The sequence below is a fragment of the Nicotiana attenuata genome, unplaced genomic scaffold (genome assembly GCF_001879085.1).
Source record: "Nicotiana attenuata strain UT unplaced genomic scaffold, NIATTr2, whole genome shotgun sequence".
Lineage (NCBI taxonomy): Eukaryota > Viridiplantae > Streptophyta > Magnoliopsida > Solanales > Solanaceae > Nicotiana > Nicotiana attenuata.
The window spans coordinates 229,210-253,979 of NW_017670893.1; positions in this window are offsets into that span (position 1 = coordinate 229,210).

Here is a 24,770-nt window from a genome sequence, read left to right on the forward strand (position 1 = left end):
GTAGAAACTTGGGGGTTTGAGGAAAACCTAGAAAATTGAAATTCTTGGAATTTGACCACGATTTTGGGTATGAAATTGAGAGTAAATTATATATATGAGTTCGTGGAGTCATGGGTAAGCTTAATCTTCGAAAATTTTTGGAATCCGGGCACGTGGGCCCGAGGGCGATTTTGTCAACTTTTCGATCGGGGTTAGAAATTGTTATAAATTTGATTAAAATGAATAGTTTATCGTATATTAATGAATTTGCATAATCATTGGCTAGTTTTGGAGTATTTGGAATCGATTCAAGTCTTCGAAAGGGCGTGGAATGTCGTTTATGAATCTTCGGAGCGAGGTGAGTCTCCTTTCTAACCTTGTAAGAGGGAATTGTCCCCATAGGTGAATTAATTGGTTATGTGCTCCTATTTGTGGGGGCTACGTACACACGAGGTGACGAGAGTCCGTGCGTAGCTACTAATATGTGTATGTCCGGGTGGTCTAGGACCCAAAAGCATGCTGTACTTGGAATAATTGTAATCTTATTGACAGTTGAATTTCTTAAATCCTATTGAATTGGTAAATGAATTTCTAAGAGGATTAAATGTTCCCCAATAAACTGTTAATTTGCTGTTGAGCTTGTATTTCTGTGTGTACCTGCGTTGCATGTATGGTACCCGAGAGTATTAAAACGATAATTTAATTAAGTAATTCGGTTGGCTTGCCTGACGGTGGTGTCCGGCGCCATCACGACCCTTAGTGGATTTTGGATTGTGACAATATGGTATCAGAGCACTAGGTTCCTAGGGTCTCACGAGTGATGAGCAAGTCTAGTAGAGTCTCGCGGATCGGTACGGAGACGTCTGTACTTATCCTCGGGAGGCTGCAGGACTGTTAGGAGTACTTCCCTTCTTGATTCTTTATCGTGCGATTTGATCCATGGAGGCTTATGCCTTTAATTCCTTCCTATTCAATCTTGTGCGACGCAAACCGCTTCTTATAAATCGAGAATTGAGGAATTGTAATGGTACTACCGATGCAGTGCGGGGTGTTTTTCCCTTGCATAGTTGTCTGAGCTATTATCTTCGCCTTGTGGAAGGATATTCTGTCGTTTCAGCTCAGTAGTGGTACTTCTGAGAGCTCTGAGGCTAGGCACAAGTTGCCATGATGCTATAAACTATTGTTCCGCAGTATTGATATGATGGTAGGACGTTTGCCTACGTGCCGGGGCAGTGAATGACCTGAAGGGAGGTTTACTCAGTGCATAATCTAGAGAATTCGGTATTTTATCCCCAGCGAGGGAAAGGCAATTAGACTAAGAATGGTCAAATATGGGCTGGTGGAGTAACGCGACTTGGTATTTGCAAGCGTGGTGGAGTTTACTTCTATGATGAGGTGTCGTTGTCCTAATTGAACGTACTAAGTTCGCCGGTGTTATGGTCTTCTACATTTTGCCTTTGGGGCAAGATATCGTGAAATAGTATTGGAGATGCAGCTGTCAGATATCGCAGGGTGCGGTGGTTTAGGATTGAATCAAAGTTTCTAATGTTGACGGTTCGAGAAAGATGACCTTTGGAAAGGTTTAAGGTTAGCAGCAATTGTGGGTTCAAGCGCCACGAAGATAGATTTTATTTAAGGCAACAACTGAGCAGCAGAGGATAAGGAAGGACATGTGGGGAGTGCCAGGCGGTGGTTGAAATTTCTAGAAGGCCAGGTATAAGAAGCAAAGGTCGAGTAGTCAACTAAAGGGGTGTGTTTCGCCAAAGTGGGAGAGTTTGGAGTGATTTGGGAAATATTAGTGATTGGTGATTTGGGACTACAGATTAATTTGAAGTGTGGGCTATTATGTGGCAAGAGATTTGATATAACGGAAAGGAGGTGCTTGACATGAAGGAGGATACAACCTAACTTTGAGTTGAAGGGATGTTGTCGCACAACTAATTGATGCCCACGAAGGGTGAATGGACTTGTACAGCTAGAGAGTGAGCTTGGACTCAGGAGGGGCCATTAATGTCATGGTGATTGCACCCCGTGTAGCAGTGTTGGAAAACGTCGGCACGTAGATTCCACAGGCGGGATATCTCCAGTGAGCAGGACGGCGGTCGCCTGGTTGGCGAAGCTTCTGCAAAGGGTTCTATTGGCTATACATCAAAGAGATCGGTCGTGTGAATGTGGTTGATGATTTAGAGTATAACAAGAGGGTTTTACAGAAAGATTCCGAGAATTTTGGCGGTTGATTGCGCAAGGTTATGTTAACAAGAGATAAAGGATCCCGGTGAATTCTAGAATTGGTGTAATAATGGCTTCAGGCTAAGTGGGAGAGTCCCACCGCCTATGATTAAGGATTGCCTGGTTAACTACTTGCGAGGTTTCTGATTTTTAGCATATTTATGGGTTATTTCAGCTACAGGAAAAGAACATAAGTGGTAATTCGAGCAAAGGAATTGTTAGAGGCGTGCTAAGGTTGGCCTTATTGGCTCATGTTCAGACTTGGGGAAGGATTCAGGAATTATGCCTTGTATAGATGCGAGTTTCAAGGGAAGTGATTCTGCCGGGTGCTTCGTCGAGGTGTATTCATATGCTAGAAGATTTATGGAATTGATTATATTCGGGGCCAAGTCAGAGCGGGTGGCTCTCAGCAATGGTCCTAGTGGATTCAAAGGGGCAAAGCATAGTGCCTAGTGATTTCGAGCTTATACATACGGTTAAGAGTTATGAGAAGGGGCACAGAATGTCCTATGATGTTTGGACTTGTAGTGTAGCCTTCGGGAGGTATGGAATGGTTCGTGGGGGTTTGAGACAGCATGGTCTCGTGATTCAAGGTTCCTCGGGATGAGTGCGGATGGAGTATGCTATGTGTTGGATGGAGTTATTAATAATTCTAAGGCAATCAAGGATAAATTGGAAGAAGATAGATTGATTAGCCATAGTTGAATTGGCATATTGGTGGCAGTGATCAGTTCCTTCAGCGCGATCAAGTTATGCAAATGATTTGTGGCGGTACGTGTGAGGCTTGTCGGCCGCCGTAATTGATGTTTTTCAGAAGTATTCTACTGTTATGGCCTGCTATGCATAGGCGGACTCCGGAAAGGGGTTGTGGTAGCTTAGACCACTACTTAGAGATATGCGTGTGCTACAGTTATGAGAGTTCACCTGTGTGTTGCTAAGGTTCTCCTGAAGTGAGATAAGTGAAGAGTTTTATATGATGAAGTGTTAATCCATTTGTGGTTACGGATTTATGATGAAAGATCGTGTTCTACCGTATAATGGCATGTTGGGTGCAGCGAGTGGTATGGAATTCGAAGAGAGGATCAAGGTTACAGTTCGGTGTTGACATAGATGTCACGAGCTCGGATGAGCAGGGAATTAGTTTCAATGTTTAAAGTAAGCTGGTATTATCTTCAGCGTCACCTGAGATCGGTGTTTTGTGAAAAGGGCTTTGCATTCTGGTTAAGGATTCTTGATCATTTTTTTAGCGTTAGTGCGGCTGGTGAATTGGAGGTACAGGTCTGTTATCTGTTACGGAAGGTGGTGGGAACGTGCCCCACGGGAAGGTTGTATAAGTGTGACATGTAGTCACTTGAGTGGTTGAAGAGTAAACCAAGCATGAGGATTTGTGGTGACCTTGTAAATTTGAGAATTTATTTACTGGAGGGCACTCGATTTTTTTGGGTTATGGACTGTGGATGATTACTCCGGTTATGATGGTCGTTCCTATGTGTTACGAGAGAGAGGGGAGTTATTATGGACCTATGAAAGGTTATTTGCCTAGTTCAGCGCGATCAGGATCAGCTAGAGGTCTGTGGATGGATTCAAATGTGAATATGGGGCTCTATGTCAGGCCAAATGTGTTTACTTCAGTAATGCGCTCCTTATAGAGGAGTAGTCAGGGTGCTATATCGTCGTCAGATATTTCATGTAATGATACATTACGTCGTGCGAGTTGTGAGATGGCTTGGGAAATTGCTTATGTGTTGAGGTTCCGCATAGAGATGCTATTATATGAGCAAAATGGCTCTTGAGATTCAGATCGTGTATCGCACCTCAGTTGTGCTTGAGTTTGTAGCTTATGGCACTATATGTCTCCCCAGGGTTGGTATTATGCACATGGAGTGCTTGTGACCGATATTCGATATCTTGTCGTAATGAGCATTCTAGCTCGGTGAGTACCTCCTTATGTGAATTTTATGTGTGGACCGGGTGGCACGCCGCCATGGGTATGTTGTTTGGATCGAGTTGCGCGCCGCAGCAGTATGATGTTGGGTACAGTTCCCCGTGTCTGTTTTATGTGTTTTGTTTCCTCCTTTCCTGGGAGGAACTTATATTAACTGTGTGCCCGCGTCGCATACATGATTTGCGAGCGGGGTGTCTGTTTAATTATGTTGACCGCATCGCATGTATGATTCGCGAGCAGGGTAATTGGATTTCCTTTTCGGAGTTTGTTTTCCTATTGTATCGCGTTCGAATTGGTAGCCTATTTTGGCACGTTGTGGTATCATATGAGACTTTTGACCATGTCCGGGGGTGGCTATTGCCTGAGCAGTTCGTACTGGGTGAGACGAGATCATTGGACTTAGGATCAGTGCAATCTGAATATGTGAAGTATATTAAAGAGTAAAGGCCATTATTGGTTCAGAAAGAGGTGATGGTTCTTGGCAGGGCATAGACCCTACGAATCGTTGACTCGGCAGTTGGTTATGAATTCCTACACATCTCTTCCGTCGTGGCGGTATTGTAAGGGTTAGAGCAGGACCTAGGTAGGTCATGAGGTGCAATGGGAGCATCAGATTTGTGGAATTTCGATTTGTTCGACCAGAGAATGCTATTGTGGTCCTGTAAGTAAAGTGGTGCAAGGTGTGAATTCAGCTAAGGTATACAGTCATGTTTTGGTGCTGCGTGTAGTTATTGATACGGTGAGCGTATGTTGGAGCAGGCCTGGTAGAGAATTTCGGGTGATGAAACTGGGCTCCAAGGCTTATTTGCCTAAATGAAAGAGGTTATCTTTAGATTTGATCGAGCTGATGTGCCCAACTGAATTGTGGTAGCACGGGTAGGTGCACGAGGTATTAAGCAGTGATTCCAGACAACCCCAGCACAGTTCCTAGCATGTTCGAGGACGAACATATGTTTAAGTGGGAGAGGATGTAACGACCCGCCCGGTCGTTTTAAGCCCTAGCGCGTCGTTCAGTAGTTCGAGGCCATGAGCAGCTTCAATTCAGGCATCATGACTTGTACGCGTGGTCGGAATTAAATTTCGGGAAGTTCAGAGTTAACTTGGAGAGAAAATTCTCATTTCGGAAGCTTTAAGTTGAGAAAATTGACTAGGACGGGATCTCAGAGTAAACGACCTCGGAATCGGGATCTGAAGGTTCCAATAGGTTCGTATAATGATTTCGGACTTGGGCGTATGCCCGGACAGGGTTTTGGATGACTCGGGAGCATTTTGGCGCCTATTGTGGAAGTTAGCATTTTGGAGGAAATTTCATAAGTCTGGGTTGAAGTGCATTTCAGTGTTATTGATGTCCGTTTAGGATTCCGAGTCTGGGAGTAGCTCCGTATGGTAATTCTGGAATTGGGAGCGCATCGGAAGTGAATTCGGATGTCCGGGGAGCATTTTGGAGCCATTTGGCTAAGGATAGAAATTTGAAGGTTTTTGAGAGGTTTGACCGGAGGTGGACTTTTTGATATCGGGGTCGGAATCCGATTCCGAAAGTTGGAGTAGGTCCGTAATGTCGAATATGACTTATGTGCAAAATTTAAAGTCAATCGGACGTGATTTGATATGTTTAAACATCGAAAGTAGAAGTTTGAGATTCTAAAGTTCATAAAGCTTGGATTGGAGGTCGATTCATGGTTTTAGCGTTGTTCGATACGATTTGAGGCCTCAAGCAAGTCCGTAATATGTTTTGGGACTGGTTGGTATGATTGGTTGGGGTCCCGGGGGCCTCGGGTGGATTCCAGGTGGTTAACGGATCGAAAATGGGATTTTTGAAAGGGCTGAAACTGTTGGTTGCTGATATAACCGCACCTGCGAAATTTGGGCCGCAGGTGCGGAGCCGCAGAAGCGGCCAGGAGAGCCGCAGATGCGGTTTTGGCCAGGAGTGAAGAGACCGCAGATGCGGTCATAGAGCCGCAGAAGCGGGACCGCACCTGCGGTTGACGAGGCGCAGAAGCGAAAAAGGGGAGCCTGAAGGAAACCGCAGAAGCGGTAGGTTGGCTCGCACCTGCGGAACCGCAGAAGCGGTCAAGGGACCGCAGGTGCGGAAAGTGCTGGAGGCAGAGAGTGTTTTAAAAATCGGAAATTGGCCATTTTCTCTCATATTTTCTTGGCTTGGGCAATTCTTGGAGGGTTTCAAGAGGGGGGTTTTCATCATCAACGACAAGGTAAGCTAATCCCACCTATCTTGAGTTAAATATAACAATTATGCATGGATTTTAGCATGTAAATTGGTAGAAACATGGGGGTTTGAGAAAAACCTAGAAAATTGAAATTCTTGGAATTTGACCACGATTTTGAGTATGAAATTGAGAGTAAATTATATATATGAGTTCGTGGAGTCATGAGTAAGCTTAATCTTCAAAAAATTTCGGAATCCGGGTACGTGGGCCCGAGGGCGATTTTGTCAAATTTTTTATCGGGGTTAGGAATTGTTATAAATTGGATTAAAATGAGTAGTGTATCGTATATTAATGAATTTGCATAATCATTGGCTAGTTTTGGAGTATTTGGCATCGATTCAAGTCGTCGGAAGGGCGTGGAATGCCAGTTATGGATCTTCGGAGCGAGGTGAGTCTCCTTTCTAACCTTGTAAGAGGGAATTGTCCCCATAGGTGAAATAATTGGTTATGTGCTCCTATTTGTGGGGGCTACGTATGCACGAGGTGACGAGAGTCCGTGCGTAGCTACTAATATGTGTAAGTCCGGGTAGTCTAGGACCTAAAAGCATGTTGTACTTGGAATAATTGTAATCTTATTGACAGTTGAATTTCTTAAATACTATTGAATTGGTAAATGAATTTCTAAGAGGATTAAACTTCATTTTCTTAAATCATTAAAAGAGGATTGGCTTTTATTTGGATAAATGTTTCCCGATAAACTCTTAATTTGCTGTTGAGCATGTATTTCTGTGTGTACCTGCGTCGCATGTATGGTACGCGAGCAGGGTGATTGTTTGTTTAAATTTGACCGCGTCGCATGTATGATTCGCGAGCGGGGTAATAGATGCATCTATGGTTCGTGCCGCTCGGCCCTCGGCAGTGCACAATTTATATTTATGTTGGATCGGGCCGTATGACCTCGGCATAAGTTGCGCATGCTTGTATTGCTTGCCTTGAGATTTAATGATATTGCCATTTGTTCTCCCCGACTTGAGATAATTGTTAATTAATGGATTATGAATCCGGAGGTTTTTTTATAAAAAGATACTTTTACCTGTTTAGTAATTCATTTGAATCTACTGTTGTCCTTAATAAATTCGTGAGTCATCGCTTTAATAATATTAGTATTTGACCATTAGTAAGTGTCAAAGTTGCCATCTCGTCTCTACTTCTTCGAGATTAGGCGGGATACTTACTGAGTACACGTTTTTTCATACTCATACTACACTTGCTGTGCATTTTGTTGCACAGGTACAGGTATTTCTATTGGCCCATTGGGCGTAGCAGCACGGGCGACCCGGAGACTAGGTGAGCTGCATTTCCTCGAAGCGACCCGCAACTAGTATAGTCTCTTTTCCATAATTGTATTTACTTTCTGTCCATTTGTGTTCCGGACAGCTGTTGTACTTTATTCAACCTCTTAGAAAATGCTCATGTACTTGTGACACCGGGTTCTGGGATGGTTATGAAATATTTTGTATTAATTGCTTATCATTTAATTTGAATTGAAGCGATTATCTTTTTTTTTATTTGTAAATTTGGAGGAAAATCATAGATTTCAAGAGTATTAAAACGAGAATTTAATTAAGTAATTCGGTTGGCTTGCCTGACGGTGGTGTCCGGCGCCATCATGACCCTTAGTGGATTTTGGGTCGTGACACTTCCGAAATGAGAATTTCCTCTACAAGTCTACTCCGAACTTCCCGAAACTCAATTCCGACCACGCGTACAAGTCATAATGCCTGAATTGAAGCTCCTCATGGCTTCAAACTGTTGAGCGGCACGCTAGAGCTCAAAACGACCTATCGAGTCGTTACAGTATGTATACATATTTTATACACTTTTTAACTAGCAAATGTTAATAGTTCCGACCCGCCGACCGGCCAATTTTGTATTTTGTCCAATTAAATGCATAACATCAGTTAACCATGGTAAGTGATACTAGTATATATTTTTACCTCATTTATCAATCCATCATGCTAAATAACATAATTGGTGCATGGACGGATTCAGGTAAAAAATTTCCCAGACCTCACAGATGAGATTGCACTGAATTTGTTATTGTTGTTGTTGTTGCCTCACACGTAGTGAGGGAGCCGAAAATTTTTGTAAGATGATTCAAAAAAATGCAAGCTTACACTTAACTATCAAAGAAGGTTCAACAATTTATATTTACTAGTCTCTCGTCACGTGCGTTGCACGTGTATCCCGAGAAGGGACAGATCTAGGGTTATGGTATTGGACTCACGTAAGACGTTGAGCATCCACTCAAATTGTAACAAATAGTAATATGAACCCATAGCTTTTAAAACGTAATAGGTTCAATAAAATAAACAAACAAACAACAACAATAATCTAGTGTAATCCACAAGTTAATGGATTCAATGCTAAAATCTTAAAGATTGAAACCCAAAGAATTTAAATCTTGGATCCGCCTTTGATCTCAGGTTATTTAGTACAAATTATTTAAAAACCCATGAGTAATTTAGTACAAAACTTTAAGAAAACCATGAGTCATTTAGTATAATTGTTTTTTAAAACCATCATATAAGATTATTAAAGTATGTTTTTGAGCAATAAAATAAAAACTAAAGAATAATATATAAATTCACATTATAAAAACCATATAATATGATCCTTGGTTAGTGATTTAGTAGTTGAGGTTAAAAATGATTGGAAGCCATTAGCTCGTATGAATATGAAGAACTAAACTATCTAGATGCATATGTTATTGGGTAAATGATTTGACACGTGTACTCCGAAAAAAAATATTATATGGCAAATAAAAGCCTTAATTATTCTAAAAGAAATTATTTAAGTTATGAAAATATTAGCTTCCTTGGCTTCTTGCTTATCGTGAAAGCCAATAATTTCAAACAACATGCTTTTCGTATATATGCTATATATAACGAAAGAAATATTTAAAAGGATAATAAATAATCATACATGAAAAACACAAGCTTATGCACTTCATCAGATCATCAGATTCTTTGTTAAATATGCACCAGAAACTCAATAAAATTAATATACATGGCATAGTCCTCAACTACAGACTCGGTGAAAGTGTTCATGCTTCTTTGAGACTTGGGAATATTAGAAACTACCCCAAAAAAAATAAAAACTTACTATTCAAGAACACTAATAGTCACAGTTAAGGTTGTCAATGGATATTTGAAAACCGACTAAACCGACCGAACCGTACTGTACCGAACCAATTTTTAGGTTTCTTTTAAAGAAATCGTACGTTTTTATATAAATCTATAACCATACCGATAATTAGTATAGATTTTTTTATTTTATAAAAATAAACCGAAAAAATACCGAACCGTACCGAATAAATTTTACAAGTGGAATATTTGTATAGTAAGTTTAAAACTAATAAAGCATTAAATCTTTCATTGGGCCTTGGAATTATGAAAAATGTTACAAGCCAACAAGTAATTAAACTCAAAATACTAATTCTTAAAACCTATTATTCTACTTATACTTAAACTAAGTTATTTCAAGTATCTTTATTAGCAAGACACAAAGTATTCTAGCGATTATGAGTAGCAAACTATAATGTATTGAATATGTTTCCTTTCATATAATTTAGATTTATCTTTTGAATATTTAATATAGACTCTATTCTTGAGTCTCAATTTGGTTAATATCTTTCCACTCGTATGATTTATATTTTCTTTGCTTTTACTTGATTTCTTTTACATTGTTGTCGAGTAGTTGATGGATCTATACTCTAGCCATCTTTTTTTTTTTTTTAATTCATCACCCTTTAAACAGTAAAAATGTCTAGAAAGTTTTGCTAAGTCCCATAAAAGAACGCATGTTATTGCGTTCTACTTCTACTGGTGAATTTTACATGACATTTACAAAAAATATCGAAAATTTACCGAACTGTACCGATATCGAAGTGAAACCGACATGATTGGGACGGTTTCGAAAAGTCTATTTTTGGCTATACATAATAGAATAACCGAAAAATTGATATGGTACAAATTTTATAAAATAACCGGCCGTACCGAACTATTGGCACCCGTAGCCATAGTACTGTTCCAACAAGAAATCAGATATTTGCATTCTAAATAAATCATAGGAGTACTTAAGAATTTTCGTGTTCTAATGTCTTAAAACGTGCATGTATGAGATATGTGAAGAGTGAGGTAATGGAGTACAAATTTAAGAATATTATCCTATTTAGATCTTCATCAATATATGTATTACATGTACATATAGTTCAGTTAATTGAACAACAATTGAAGGGGTTAACATGTAGATAATAAGTGTTGACTTTTTAATATCATGATCGTACTTTCCAAGAGATGCTATCAAGAGCTTAGATCTTGTCACAGAGATGAATTTTATCCACAAAATAAATAAAAAAATAACTTTTTCAACAAATATTTTGATCTTTTATCGAGGTAAATAATCAGACAAACAAAGTTCGTTTGCATAAAAATACCATGAGGCCATCGGTTTATACAACACTTCAGCCCCTTATTAGAAAGGTGGATATATAGTACACACTGCACAAAAACATATATCACACAAATAAAATAACACTAAACTATAACAAAAGAAGGAAAATAACATATAAAGAAATATATGGGTCAAAGATTAGGAATAAAAAGAAATGGCAGAATACATAACTGGACCCTTAATAGCATTTTTTGTCACTTGGATACTTAAATATAGAGTTGTTCCTATCAGACCCTTCAACTAAACTACATATGTGCCAATTAGACACTTTGTAGACCATCTGAAAAAAACTTTTATAAAAATTAAACGTGTGTATTACAGTTGCCTCTAACACCTTAAAATATTCCACCTTATAGAATTAACCCCCAAAACAAATTGAAACTCATTTTCAAAAAATGAAAAACCTGACCATCGGCCCTGGCGACTTAGTGCCCTAAAAAGCTCACTAAAAAATGATATTTCAGTAGAAGATGATTTTGAAGTACTATTTTTGTTAAAGGTTGTTAATTTCAAAATGCAACTTCTATCAACCACTTGTGTCTTTTAGTTTGTAAAGTTTTATTCCAGTAGCTTACAAGCGGGAGAATAGTCAAATCCATGTACACTAAACTTTCTTTGAAAAAAAATTAAGAGGAAAAATTAAGGGTTCACAAGAAGAAGAAGAGAAATAGAATGTAGGGTAAAAGTTAGCTTTAATTGGAATAATATATTAGAATATAATAATAATCAACAACCTTTTTCTCATGTTCACGCGCCTTTCCCCATGCAAATCATGTCACTACAAAGTGTCTAATTGGCACAGATGTGGTTTAGTTGAAGGGCCTGATAGGAACAACTCTATGTTTAGGTGTCCAAGTAACAAAAAAACCCGAGTTTAAGGGTCCAGTTATGTATACTTTTGCCAACTAACTCCTAACAAATTTCTCTATGACTTTAGTGCATTATCGGCGTTAGCTCCTAAATAGCCGTAGGAATGACTTTTCAAATTCTACGCATTTTACCTTTGCATATGAACCTGGTCTATAATTGAGATTAAATGTAACTTCTCAAATTACTTATCTATCTTATGAGAGTAATTAACTAAGGAAATAAAAGCATTGAGTTTAGAAATTATAAATTATACCTGCATATGAAACTGCTCTATAACTTTTCAAATTGTTAACCTTTTGAGAGTAACCAAGAAAATTATGTGTGTGTGTGTTGAAAGTAATAATCCAAAGAGAAAGAGAGACAAAAAGGTAAAGTTACCGAGTAGGAATCGATTGGAATGGAGCCAACGTTCATAGTCGAAGCCAGCTGGTTGTAGATAGTACGTAGGAAAAACTGATAAATAAGTATATGGAGTAGTAGAAAAGCTGATATTCATGAATTTGTAATTACTATTAGAAGGTGAAAGAGTTAACTATTCAATACACATTTTAAAGACGGATATTAATCGATAGTGGAAGATGAATGTTATTCTAAATTTAATAGATTACAATTGTCACGACCCAAAATCCACTAAGGGTCGTGATGGTGCCGGACATCGCTGTCAGGCAAGCCAACCCAAATAATTCATTAAATTCTCGTTTTAAATATTTCCGAAATCACTCCTTTTATACGTTTAAACAATACATAGTAAATTCCACTGAATAAATAATGAAACATTTAACAACTTTTAAAATTTTGAATAAACCCAAAGACATCCCCAGAACCCGGTGTCACAAGTGCATGAGCATCTACTAGGGAATGAAATAAAATACAGTAACTGTCCGGTATACAAAGTGGACAGAAATAAAAATACAGTACAATACTCTGAAGGAGACTCTGCTGGCTGCGGGTCGTCTCGATAAGTGCAGCTCACCTAAGTCTCCATATCAACCATGCCGCCATGCCACTAAGCCACTAGTCACACATGAACCTGTGCAACAAAAATGCACAGCAAGTGTAGTATGAGTACGAAAACAACGTGTACTCAATAAGTATCCCGTCAAATCTCGAAGAAGTAGAGACGAGAGGTCGACTTCGACACTTACTAGTGGTCCAATAATGTTATCTCAATAATGTATTAAATCATGGGTTTTTATAAACATGATTGTAATTCAATAGAATGAAGCAAGTAAACAATTCTTTCTTTTATAGGAAATCTCCAAATTCCTTTTCGTCATTTATACAAATATTCTCAAGCCGGGAAGGGGCAATAACAACTTCAATAAGCTCAAGGCAAGCAATACAAGCATGCGCAAATCATGCCGAGGACGTACGGCCCGATCCAACAATATATAAACTGTGCACTGCCAGAGGGATTAATGGCGCGAACCATAGATGCATCTATTTAATCTATCGAGGCGTTCGGCCCGTTCCAGAATTTAAACATACACAGACAGTCAGTCAAGAAGTCCTTGGGAAACAATTAATCGAAGAAAACCAATTCTCTTTTTAAAAATTTAAGAAAATGAAGTTTAATTCTTTTAGAAAGTCATTTACCAATTCGACAGGGTTTAAGCAATTCAACTGTCAATAAGATTACAGATTTTCCATGTATAACATGCTTTTGGGTCCTAGACTACCCGGACTTACACATATTAGTAGCTACGCACGGACCCTCGTCACCTCGTGCGTACGTATCCCCCACAAATAGGAGCACATAACCAATTATTTCACCTAAGGGGACAATTCCCTCTTACAAGGTTAGAAATGAGACTCACCTCGCTCCGAAGATCCATAACCGGCATTCCACGCCCTTCCGAAGACTCGAATCGATACTAAATGCTCCAAAGCCAGCCAATAATTATGCAAATTCATTAATATATGCTCAATTACTCATTACAATCCAATTTATAACAATTCCTAACCCCGATCGAAAAGTTGACAAAAATGCCCTCGGTCCCACGTGCCTAGATTCCGAAAATTTTCGAAGATTAAGCTTACCCATAACCCCACAAACTCAAATATATAATTTACTCTCAATTTCATACCCAAAATCGTGGTCAAATTCCAAGAATATCAATTTTCTAGGTTTTTCCTCAAACCCCAAGTTTCTACCAATTTACAAGCTAAAATCCATACATAATCGTTATATTTAACTCGGGATAGATGGGGTTAGCTTACCTTGACGTTGACGATGAAAAACCCCTCTTGAAGCTCTCCAAAATCGCCCACACCCAATGAAAATGGGGGAAAAATGACCAATCCTCCGATTTTTAAAAGAACTTACTGCCTCCAGCACTTCCGCACATGCGGTCACGCGACCGCTTCTGCGGCTCCGCAGGTGCGAGACCAAATGCCGCTTCTGCGGTCCGGGGCTCCCCAGCCCATTCCGCTTCTGCGCCCTCTCTACCGCAGATGCGGTCCCGCATCTGCGGCAAAACGACCGCATCTGCGGTCCCAGCTCTCTTCCACCAATACTGCGTCTGCGACCATAGGGCCGCTTTTGCGGCTCCGCACCTGTGGCCCTAGTCTCGCAGGTGCGGTTACACCAGCAACCAGCAACTTCAGCTCTTCTTTAAACTCCAAATTCGATCCGTTAACCACCTGGAATCCACCCGAGGCCCCCGGGACCCCAACCGGTCCCAAAATATATTACGGACTTGCTCGAGGCCTTAAATCATATCAAGCAACGCTAAAATCATGAATCGACCTCCAATCCAAGCTTTATGAACTTTAGAATTTCAAACTTCTACTTTCGATGTTTAAACCTATCAAATCACGTCCGATTGACTTCAAATTTTGTAAACAAGTCATATTCGACATTACAGACCTACTCCAACTTTCGGAATCGGATTTCGACCCCGATATCAAAAAGTCCACTTCCGGTCAAACTTCTCAATAACCTTCAAATTTCTATCTTCAGCCAAATGACTCCAAACTGACCGACAGACCTCCGAATTTACTTCCGATCGCGCTCCCAACACCAGAATCACCATACGGAGCTACTCCCAGACTCAGAATCCCAAACGGACGTCGATAACACTGAAATGCACTTCAACCCAAACTTATGAAAATTTCTTCCAAAATGCTAACTTTCACAATAGGCACCAAAATGCTCCCGGGTCATCCAAAAACCCGATCCGGACATACGCCCAAGTCCGAAATCATCATACGAACCTGTTGGAACCTTCGAATCTCGATTCCGATGTCGTTTACTCAAAAATCCAATCCTAGTCAATTCTTTCAACTTCCGAAATGGGAATTCTCTTTCCAAATCCACTCCGAACTTCCTGAAACTCAATTCCGACCACGCGTACAAGTCATAATACCTTAAATGAAGCTGCTCATGGCCTCACACTGCTGAACGGCGCGCTAGAGCTCAAAACGACCGGTCGGGTCGTTACAACAATAAAAGACATTAACTTTAGAAACATATTTGTCAATTTTTCAAATCAAAACAATCTGTTCACGTTTTATATTTTTTTTTTTTTGGTAATTAGGAATTTTTCATTACCAGGAAAATATTTTCAATTTGTTTCAAAACCTCTGAAGTTGGACATCAGCCCCAACTTCAGTATACTTCATTTTCTTCTAAGCATACAAAGATAAAAGCTATAGATTATGCTATATCCTCTAATCCCTCTAGCTAGAGTAGTAATCTAGCTGCTTCAACACTTGCGTCAATTTCTTCCTCCTTCTTCCTTTGCAGTGTATGTCTTGCTATATCCTCTAATCAAAATGTATAGTACGTTTTATATTTAATATACGTACTATACATTTTTTATATACTGAAATGTAAATTTACATTTTAGTAAATTTAATGGACATTTTCATATTTCAACTTTAGATTTAGTAGTCCTATTTAATTAATTAGATTTTAATTTAGTGTAGGGGTAAAATAGTAATCTAACTTTGGAGGTAGGAGCTTCCCACTTTTCACGTGTGTTGCACGTGTATGTCGAGTCATGTAATAACAATTTAATAAAATAATATCAATATTATTAAGACAAAGCTTTGAGTAAATAATTATACATTATAGAATAAAGTGCAAGGTTAATTATCAATATGAATCACCGTACAATGACTTATTTGTTGATGTCAAGATGATTGAATATAAGAGATTATTATTTTTTTTTAAACTATTTTTACGATAGTAATTTCCCCATATGGTGCAGATAGATGTGTCTTTTGATTTTAAAGGCAACCAACCGTTGTAAATTTTAAATTACAAATAGAAGCATTGCAACCCTTGGAAAAGATACCTTCTTTTTAAGTACTTTTATCATAAATTAAATAATATTTATAAAAATTATTATATATATAAAAGTTGCCTACTTATTATTTAACAATAATTAATATACTGGCTCAAAATAAAGGAAGGACAATATTGAGTATTTGTATAATACATAACTAAAGTTAGCTAGCCAGATCGTGTATTACGCTATTTTGTAGTAATATTAATATTATTCAAATAAAAATTTGAGTAAATAATTATAAATGAAAAGCGAAGTATCTATTTTTGTAAATGATTAATATGGATCGTCGTATAAACATATCTATCGAGGTTAAGAAAATAGGATATTATCTAAATCTACGAAGATGGATAATCAAAGTTTAATTAGATACATGTGATTATTTTTTTACTTATTTTAATTTTATGTGGTACTAGTGTGTAATGAAGTGTAGCTCATGTAATATTCATAAACAATATTTCTGGTGTATATTCCTTTCATTTATTTTGATAATTTTCTCATGACCAGGGTGATTATTGTTTGAAAAAAACTACTTTTACTAACTAAAATAAAAACTTTTTATCCTAGTGAGGTAACTGGAGCAATGTCACGACCCCGGTTCGCCCTCCGTGAACCATCGTGACGGCACCTAGTTCCTACGACTAGGTAAGCCTAACTTGCGGAAGATAAACCAAATTTGCGGAAATAAAACTATTTAAGACAGAATTAGAGAAATAAAACAGTATTTTTTAAGGGTGTCGCTCGGCATACACAATGTTTAACTTCTTAAACCAATACATACTCCCAAAACCCGGAAACCCATGAATCACAAGCTACGAAACATAGTAAAATGCTCTAACTCCGGAATGTCTACATCAACAGTAAAGATAGAAGGGCTATCACTACAAGATAGAATAGAGAGAGAGAGAGACTCCTCGGTCTGCGGACGCGGTAGATATACCTCGAAGTCCCGTAGAATCACCTCGCCTCAAGAATGGTAGGCCTGAGTAGAGGTACCCGGGTCTGCACATGAAAAACATGCGCAGAAAAGGCATGAGTACACCACAGCGGTACTCAGTAAGTGCCAAGCCTAACCTCGGTTGAGTAGTGACGAGGAAGGTCAGGGCCCTACTGAGATCAAATAAGTATAGAAATGACACAATAAGATAAAAAGTTCAATTTAGAGTTTACGGTAAGAATCTAATACAGGATAATAAGGAACTCAATAACTGGAACAGAGATAAAGACAAAACACAAGGAAATACCACTCATAACAAGGATGATAACCGTGGGATCTCTCAGTATCCTCAATATATATGCCGGGGATGTCTTGGTATCCCGAGGATCTCTTGGTATCCTCAATGTATACGAGGGATCTCTTGGTATCCCGAGGATCTCCTGGTATCCTCAATATATGCTAGGGATCTCTTGGTATCCCAAGGATCTCTTGGTATCCTCAATTACATTCCAGGGATCTCTTGGTATCCCGCACCTTAGTTCATCCATAAATACGTACAGGGGATCTCCCGGGATGCCGTCCCGTAGTCCCAAAGTAAAAACACACAACAACAACACAAGAACTACTCAATTAAGCTGAACTTCGTACCAATTAAACAGGAAATTCTAACCTAACATGCTTCACATAATTCAACTATGACAGTTTAAGCAAATAAGCAGTTAATTCAATTAAACATGCTTTTCCTAAGCTAACAGCAGATTTAAATTGCAAGTAAAACGAGACAGGAAAAGGAGCACAATTGAAATTACTTAAAGAAAACCGGATTTTTCAACAATTAGCTCGAGTACGCACTCGTCACCTCACGTACAAGGAATTTCAAATATCAAATATACCAAATCCTAAGGAAAAAGTCCCCCACACAAGGTTAGGCAAGCCACTTACCTCGAACCAGCTCAAAATCAACCTGAAACCATGTCTTTGCCACGAGTACTCGACTCCAAATGGCCCAAATCTATTCAATTCAATTGCATATTGTAAATAACACTTAACTGATTCTACAATTAAATTCTAAGCTAATACGCGAAATTAGGTAAAATGACCAAAACGCCCCTCGGGCCCACGTCTCGGAATCGGGTAAAATTTATATTTTCAGAATCCTCATACTCTCACGAGTTCATGCGTACCAAAATTATCCAAGTCTAAGGTCAGATTTCCAATCAAAAGTCGAATTCTAGGTCTAACAACTTTCCTCCAAATTTTTCCCAATTTTCATCTCCAATCCGAATTTAAATGATGAAATTAACTATAGATTGATGGAATATAACTAGAAAGGGTTAAAGAATTGTTACCCAATGATCTCCTCTTCAATTTCCTCTCAAAATCGCCCTCTCCCGAGTTCCAAATCGAATTTCCAACTTTTGAAACTAAACCCTCAAAATTTCATATTTCTGCCCAGCTGTTTCCACATCTGCAGTCTTGGAACCGCATCTGCGGTCCCGCTTCTGTGGAACAAAGGTCGCATCCGCGACTTCTCACTTAAGGGCCAGCTTCCGCATCTATGACTCCCAATCCGCAGATGCGGTACCGCTCATGCAGAATTACCAACGCTTCTGCGGTTCCTGAAGAAACTCCCCAATTTTACTTCTGTGGCCACTGAGCCGCTTATGCGGTGCCGCACCTGCGGAACCCAAACCGCAGGTGCGGTTATGACAGAACCAGCAGCTGAAGCTGCAACTCAAACCCCAAAATCCTTCCGTCAACCATCCGAAATCATCCCGGGCCCCTGGGATCTCAACCAAACTTACCAACATATCCTATAACCTCATTCAAACTTGTTCCAACCTTCGGAACGCTTAAAACAACATCAAAACACCCAATTCGCATCGGATTCAAGCCTAAAAATTTCAAAATCTTCTAAATTACGCTTTTGATAAAAACCCTAACCAAATCACATCTGAATGACCTGAAATTTTGCACACACATCCCAAATGACACAACGAAACTACTGCAACTCTCGGAATTCCATTCCGACCCTCGGATCAAAATCTCACTATCGGACCGGAAACTCCAAAAATTCAACTTTCGGTATTTCAAGCCTAAATTAGCTACGGACCTCCAAAACACAATCCGAACATGCCCCTAATCCCGTAATCACCCAACGGAGCTAACGGAACCATCGGATTTCCATTCCGAGGCCGTCTTCACACTGTTCTGACTACGTCCAACTTTCCAACTTTTAAGCTCTCATTTAGGGACTAAGTGTCCCAAAACTTCCCGAAACTCAAAACCGAACATCCTGGTAAATTAAAATAGCAGAAATAAACTCGGAAAAAGCAGTTAATAGAGGATCCGGGCGTTAATTCTTAAGAAGACCGGCCGGATCGTCACAAGCAAGTACATGTAAACTAAGAAGCAAGACTCCTAAACAAAAGAAAACAAATGTAGGAACTTAAATTTACAATATACTTACGATGAAAATTAGATGAGGTGGTTGAATTCTTACAACATGTAAACTGATCAATATAATACCAGAAATTTAGATTCTACCTTTGGATTAAGTGTTGCCTACAAGTATGAATGAACAACGGATAAATGAGCAAAAAAAAAATAACTGTCATTTACCTTAAGGACTATGTTCGTACCAGTCGAATGTTGAAAATAAAAGCACAAAAGTCCAGGATTTTCAACTAAATCTTTGTAGCTTAATAAGCAAATTTTTTAAGCTTGTCCAAACATGCTTCTTAGTTAACACATTAAAAAAAAATTAATTAGTAAAAATTATCGAAGTATTACCAATAGTGCGATCACATAATTCATGAAATATGTTAGAAGAATGCGGAGCAAATTAACATTAGATAAAATATGTCAGGAAAAGAAGGACAATATTCAAAAGAAAGTTTGTTCTAAAAATACACTAAACTTTGAAAGTGCGTGTAAAAAAAATACCAAACTCTGTAAACAGCCGATTAACTTAAACCAAAAAATAACTTCATCACAGAGTAAAATATCCTCATGTATAAGATGTTGACAAGGAGGCGAGTCTCTTTAAATTAATGCCAAACGTCTCACTTGATGATCTATTGCTCATGTACTCACATTAGACACTAAAAAAATCTACTTAATTATAATAAAAATTTAATATTTACTGTCTATTGATCAGTTCTTGTTTGGCTTTATTTTTGAATCGTATATGTACAATTTTATTTTCCCCTTAATCATTCCATCTTCACTAAAGTTAGTACTTCATTTGACGTGTGCTATCTATCAACAACATCTACATGTTGATAGTAGCAAAAGAGTAAACATTCATCTGAAATAAATTCTCAAAATATCTACAAGAAGAGAAAATAAAGCATCGATTGTTATTAGTACATCGTTGGTATATAGACGCGTAGATTGCAAATAAACACAAAATAGACCCAATAATCCTTCACATATAGCAAATTAAATATACGACTAAAATTTCCTAAACCAATGCCCTATATAGCAGTCTTCCCTAACTATTTTCGTGGTAGACATATCTTGCACCGAATAGGTGAATTTCATCTTCGGTGCGACTCTTACCAAGGTTTTGATTGCTTTTATTTTGTCTGCTATAATTATTAGTTAGGAGAAATAAAATCTAATTGTTATTGAAGATATTTATGGATGAAGTTACAAAAAGACTATTTACTTCTCGAATTATTGTTAATAGTAATCAATACTGTGACGACCCGGCCGGTCGTCTTAAGAATTAACACCTCGATCCCCTATTAACTGCTTTTCCCGAGTTTATTTCTGCTATTTTAATTTTCCGGGATATTCGGTTTTGAGTTTCGGAGAGTTTTGGGACACTTAGTCCCAAAATGAGAGCGTAAGTGTTGGAAAGTTGACCGTAGTCGGAGCAGTGTGAAGACGACCTCGGAATGGAAATCCGACGGTTCTGTTAGCTCCGTTGGGTGATTTCAGGCTTAGGAGCGTGATCGGATTTTGTTTTGGAGGTCCGTAGCTAATTTAGGCTTGAAATGCCGAAGTCGAATTCTTGAAGTTTTCGGTCCGATAGTGAGATTTTGATCTAAGGGTCGGAATGGAATTCCGAAAGTTGGAGTAGCTCCGTAGTGTTGAATGTGACGTGCTTGCAAAATTTCAGGTCATTCGGACGAGATTTGATAGACTTTTTGATCGAAAGCATAATTTAAGAGTTCTTGGAGTTCTTAGGCTTGAATCCTATGTTAAATTGGTGATTTGATGTTGTTGTGAGCGTTTCGAAGTTTTGAACAAGTTTGAATGATGTCATGAGATGTGTTGGTACATTTGGTTTGAAGTCCCGGGGGCTCGGGTGAGTTCCGGGTAGGTTCCGGGATGTTCTAGGCCTAAAATCATAGCTGTTGCAGGTCCAGAAGAGTTGCAGACCTCTGAACCCACCAGTGCGGTCCGCACAGGATTTTGTGCTGCTGCGGTGGGGGCTTTACGGCCGCACAAAATCCAGTGCGGTCCGCGGTGAGGAAAGTTTCACTGGTCTGACTTCGGAAGCTCATATCTTTTGATCTACAAGGAATTTTGGGATGATTCAAAAACGATAATTGTAGCTCTTCGTGTCTAGTTTCCAGAAAGTTAAAGAAACCACAATTTGGACATACATAGAGAAAGTTATGTCCAAAATACTAAAACCTATCACTGCAGTCAAATCCACCGCGGACAGCACTAGTTTTTGTGCGGTCAGCGGTGGTTTTTGTGCGGTCAGCAGTGGTAGAAATCCGGGAGGTGCACTATAAATATGAGGTTTAGGGTTTTATTTCATATTTTGACCTAGAGAGCTCGGATTTTGGCGATTTTTCGAAGGTTTTTCAAGAAATTCATCGGGGTAAATGACTCTAACTCGGATTTGGCTAGAGTACATGAACCTATCATTTAATTCATCATTTAATTCGTGATTTGGGATGGAATTTGGGAAGAAAATTTGTGAAATCTTTCAAAAATATAAAATGATGATTTGAAGGACCAAATGGTATCAGAATTGGATAATTTTGGTATGGTTAGACTCGTGAGAGTATGAGGATTCTGAAAATGTAAATTTTACCTGTGACAACCCGGCCAGTCGTCTCATGAGTTACCGCTTTGTTTCCCCCATTTCTGCTCCTATTTGCTTTGTTCATCTGTGTTTTGAGGTATCGGGTTGGTCGGATTGAATCCGAATTAGTTTTGGTGAGGTTTGAGACACTTAGTCTCTTTTAAGAAAGCTTAAGTTGGAAAAGTCAACCGGATGTTGACTTATGTGTTAGAGGGATCGGATGTGAGTTCCGATGGTTCGGTTAGCTTCGGGAGGTGATTTGTGACTTAGGAGTGTGATCGGAATGGGTTTTGGAGATCCGGAGTAGAATTAGGCTTGAATTGGCGAAGTGATATTTTGGCGATTTCTGGTTGGTTGGTGAGATTTTGATCCGGGGGTCGAAATGGAATTTCGAGAGTTGCAGTAGCTTCATTGTATCATTTGGGTTGTGTGTGTAAAATTTCAGGTCATTCGGACGTGGTTTGGTTGGGTTTTTGATCGAAAGCGTATTTCGGAAGATTTTAGAAACTTAGGCTTGAATCCGATGTGTTTTGAGTAATTTGATGTTGTTTGAGGCGTTTTGATGATTGGAACAAGTTTGAATAAGGTTTTAGGATGTGTTGGTGCCTTTGGTTGTGGTCCCGGGAGCCTCGGGTGAGTTTCGGGTAGTCATTCGGATCATTTTTGGAGTTTGAAAGTTGCAGATTTTTGTTCCAGCAGTTGCAGGTGTTTTGGCCTTCGCGTTCGCGAAGGGGAGCTAGCGTTCGCGAAGGGCCGAGTTTTTGTAAGCTACGCATTCGCGAGAGTCAAGGCCGCGCTCGCGAAGGCTTGTGAAGGGATATCATCGCGTTTGCGAGCGGGTATACACGGTCGCGAAGAAGGATTTGAGTCAGATGGGTCCAAGGTAATTTATTCATCGCGTTCGCGTGAAGGTGTTCGCGATCGCGAAGGTGTAGGTGGAAGGTGCATCGCGTTCGCGTCTGGCATGTCGCGTTCGCGTAGAGGAAAAAATCTTGTCAACGTAAGTTTGTGATTCGCGAACGTGAGAGTTTGACCGCATTCGCGAAGAAGGGCAGTCAGACCTGGGCAGTATGTTTTTAAGTCGTTTCATCCGCGATTTTGAGGCTCATTTCCTCCATAGTTGGTCATTTTGGGAGCTTTTTGAAGGAGATTAAAGAGGGATTCAAGGAGAAACGTTTGGAGGTAAGAATTTCGGACCTAAAACTCGATTCTATTGTGAAATCCACCTAGAAATTCATGGAAACTTAAGCTAAAAATGGAAGAACTAGGGCTTGGAATTTTGGACTTTTGATTTGGGATTTGAAGGGTCAATTGTGGACGGATTTTGGTGTTCTTGGTATGTATGGACTCGTGGGGAGATAAGGAACCTATTGGTGTAAAAATTTCTGAGTTTTGAGATGTGGGCCCGGGGCTCGGGTTTTGCTAATTTCGAGATTTTTGGCATTTTTTGATTATTTTTGCTTGGGTTTTGTTCCCTTAGCATATTGTGACGTATTCGTTCTGATTTTGGATAGATTCGACGTGCGTGGAGGCCAATTCGAAGGGCAAAGGCGTCGCGAGCTAGGGATTTAGCCGGTTCGAGGTGAGTAATGCTTGTAAATGATGTTCTGAGGGTTTAAAACCTCGGATTGTACATCGTAGTGCTATATTGAGGTGTGGCACACGCTCGATGACGAGCGTGGGGTCGTGCGCTAATAGGGATTTGGACTTGGTCCGTCCCGATTGATGATTTCACCGCGTATTTGACTGAAAACCATTTGTTATCACTGTTTATTGGGCTGAATGCCATATTTGGGCTTCGTGCCAACTATTTGGACCCTTCGGGGCTTTTATTTGACATTCCTCACTGTTTTAACTTACCATTTAATCTCAGTCATGCTAATTTCCACTGTTTTACTACTCAGCCATTTTTACTCATGTTTTGAGACTTAAATGATATTTTTAAATGATGTTTGGGCTGAGAAACACTGTTTTACTATTGCCCGAGGGGTTTGTGATGACTTTTGACTGAGTAAGGCCGAGGGCCTAGATTGTGAGGAGATGCTGGTACTAATTGGAGGCCGAGAGCCTGAGATATGTGCGCCACGAGGTGGCTTGATTGATATGAGGCCGAGGGCCTAGATTTGATGCCACGAGATGGCTTGTGATTGCGCTTGGGCCGTAAGGGGCCCCGCCAGGAGTCTGTACACCCCCAGTGAGTGCGGGTATCCATTTGTGACATGAGATTGAGCCCGAAGGGCTGGCACTGTACTGAGATATGGCCCGAGGGGCGGATGTGTGGATACTGAACCCGAGGGGCAAACTTTTGTCTGTTACTTTACATTATTTACCTGTTTTTACCTGTTGAAAGGAGTTTTTACTGGATTTTTACTGTTTTGCTGTTTTCAAAAGATGTTTTACTGCTTCATTATAGAATACTTTGTGCTTTATGTGATTTCTTATCTTCAGTCATTATTTATACTTGTTACTCACTGGGTCGGAGTACTCACATTACTCTCTGCACCGTGTGTGCAGAGCTCCGAAATGTTGATTCCTCCAGTCCAGGCGGTGTTTCGGAGACTACGAGGTAGCTGCTGGCGTCCAAAGCCCCCGTGCCTCCCTTATCTTATTATTTTTTTTGTTTCTTCAAACAGTTGTATCAGATACTGTGCTTAGTAGACTTGTATCAGGATTCGTAGTTGCTTATGACTGGTGACACCCCGGTTTGGGCTGTGTCGGGCTGGTTTTTTCGCTATTTCGTGTTATTTAATTATGCTTAGATCATTATTATGCTATTTAAATGTTTAAG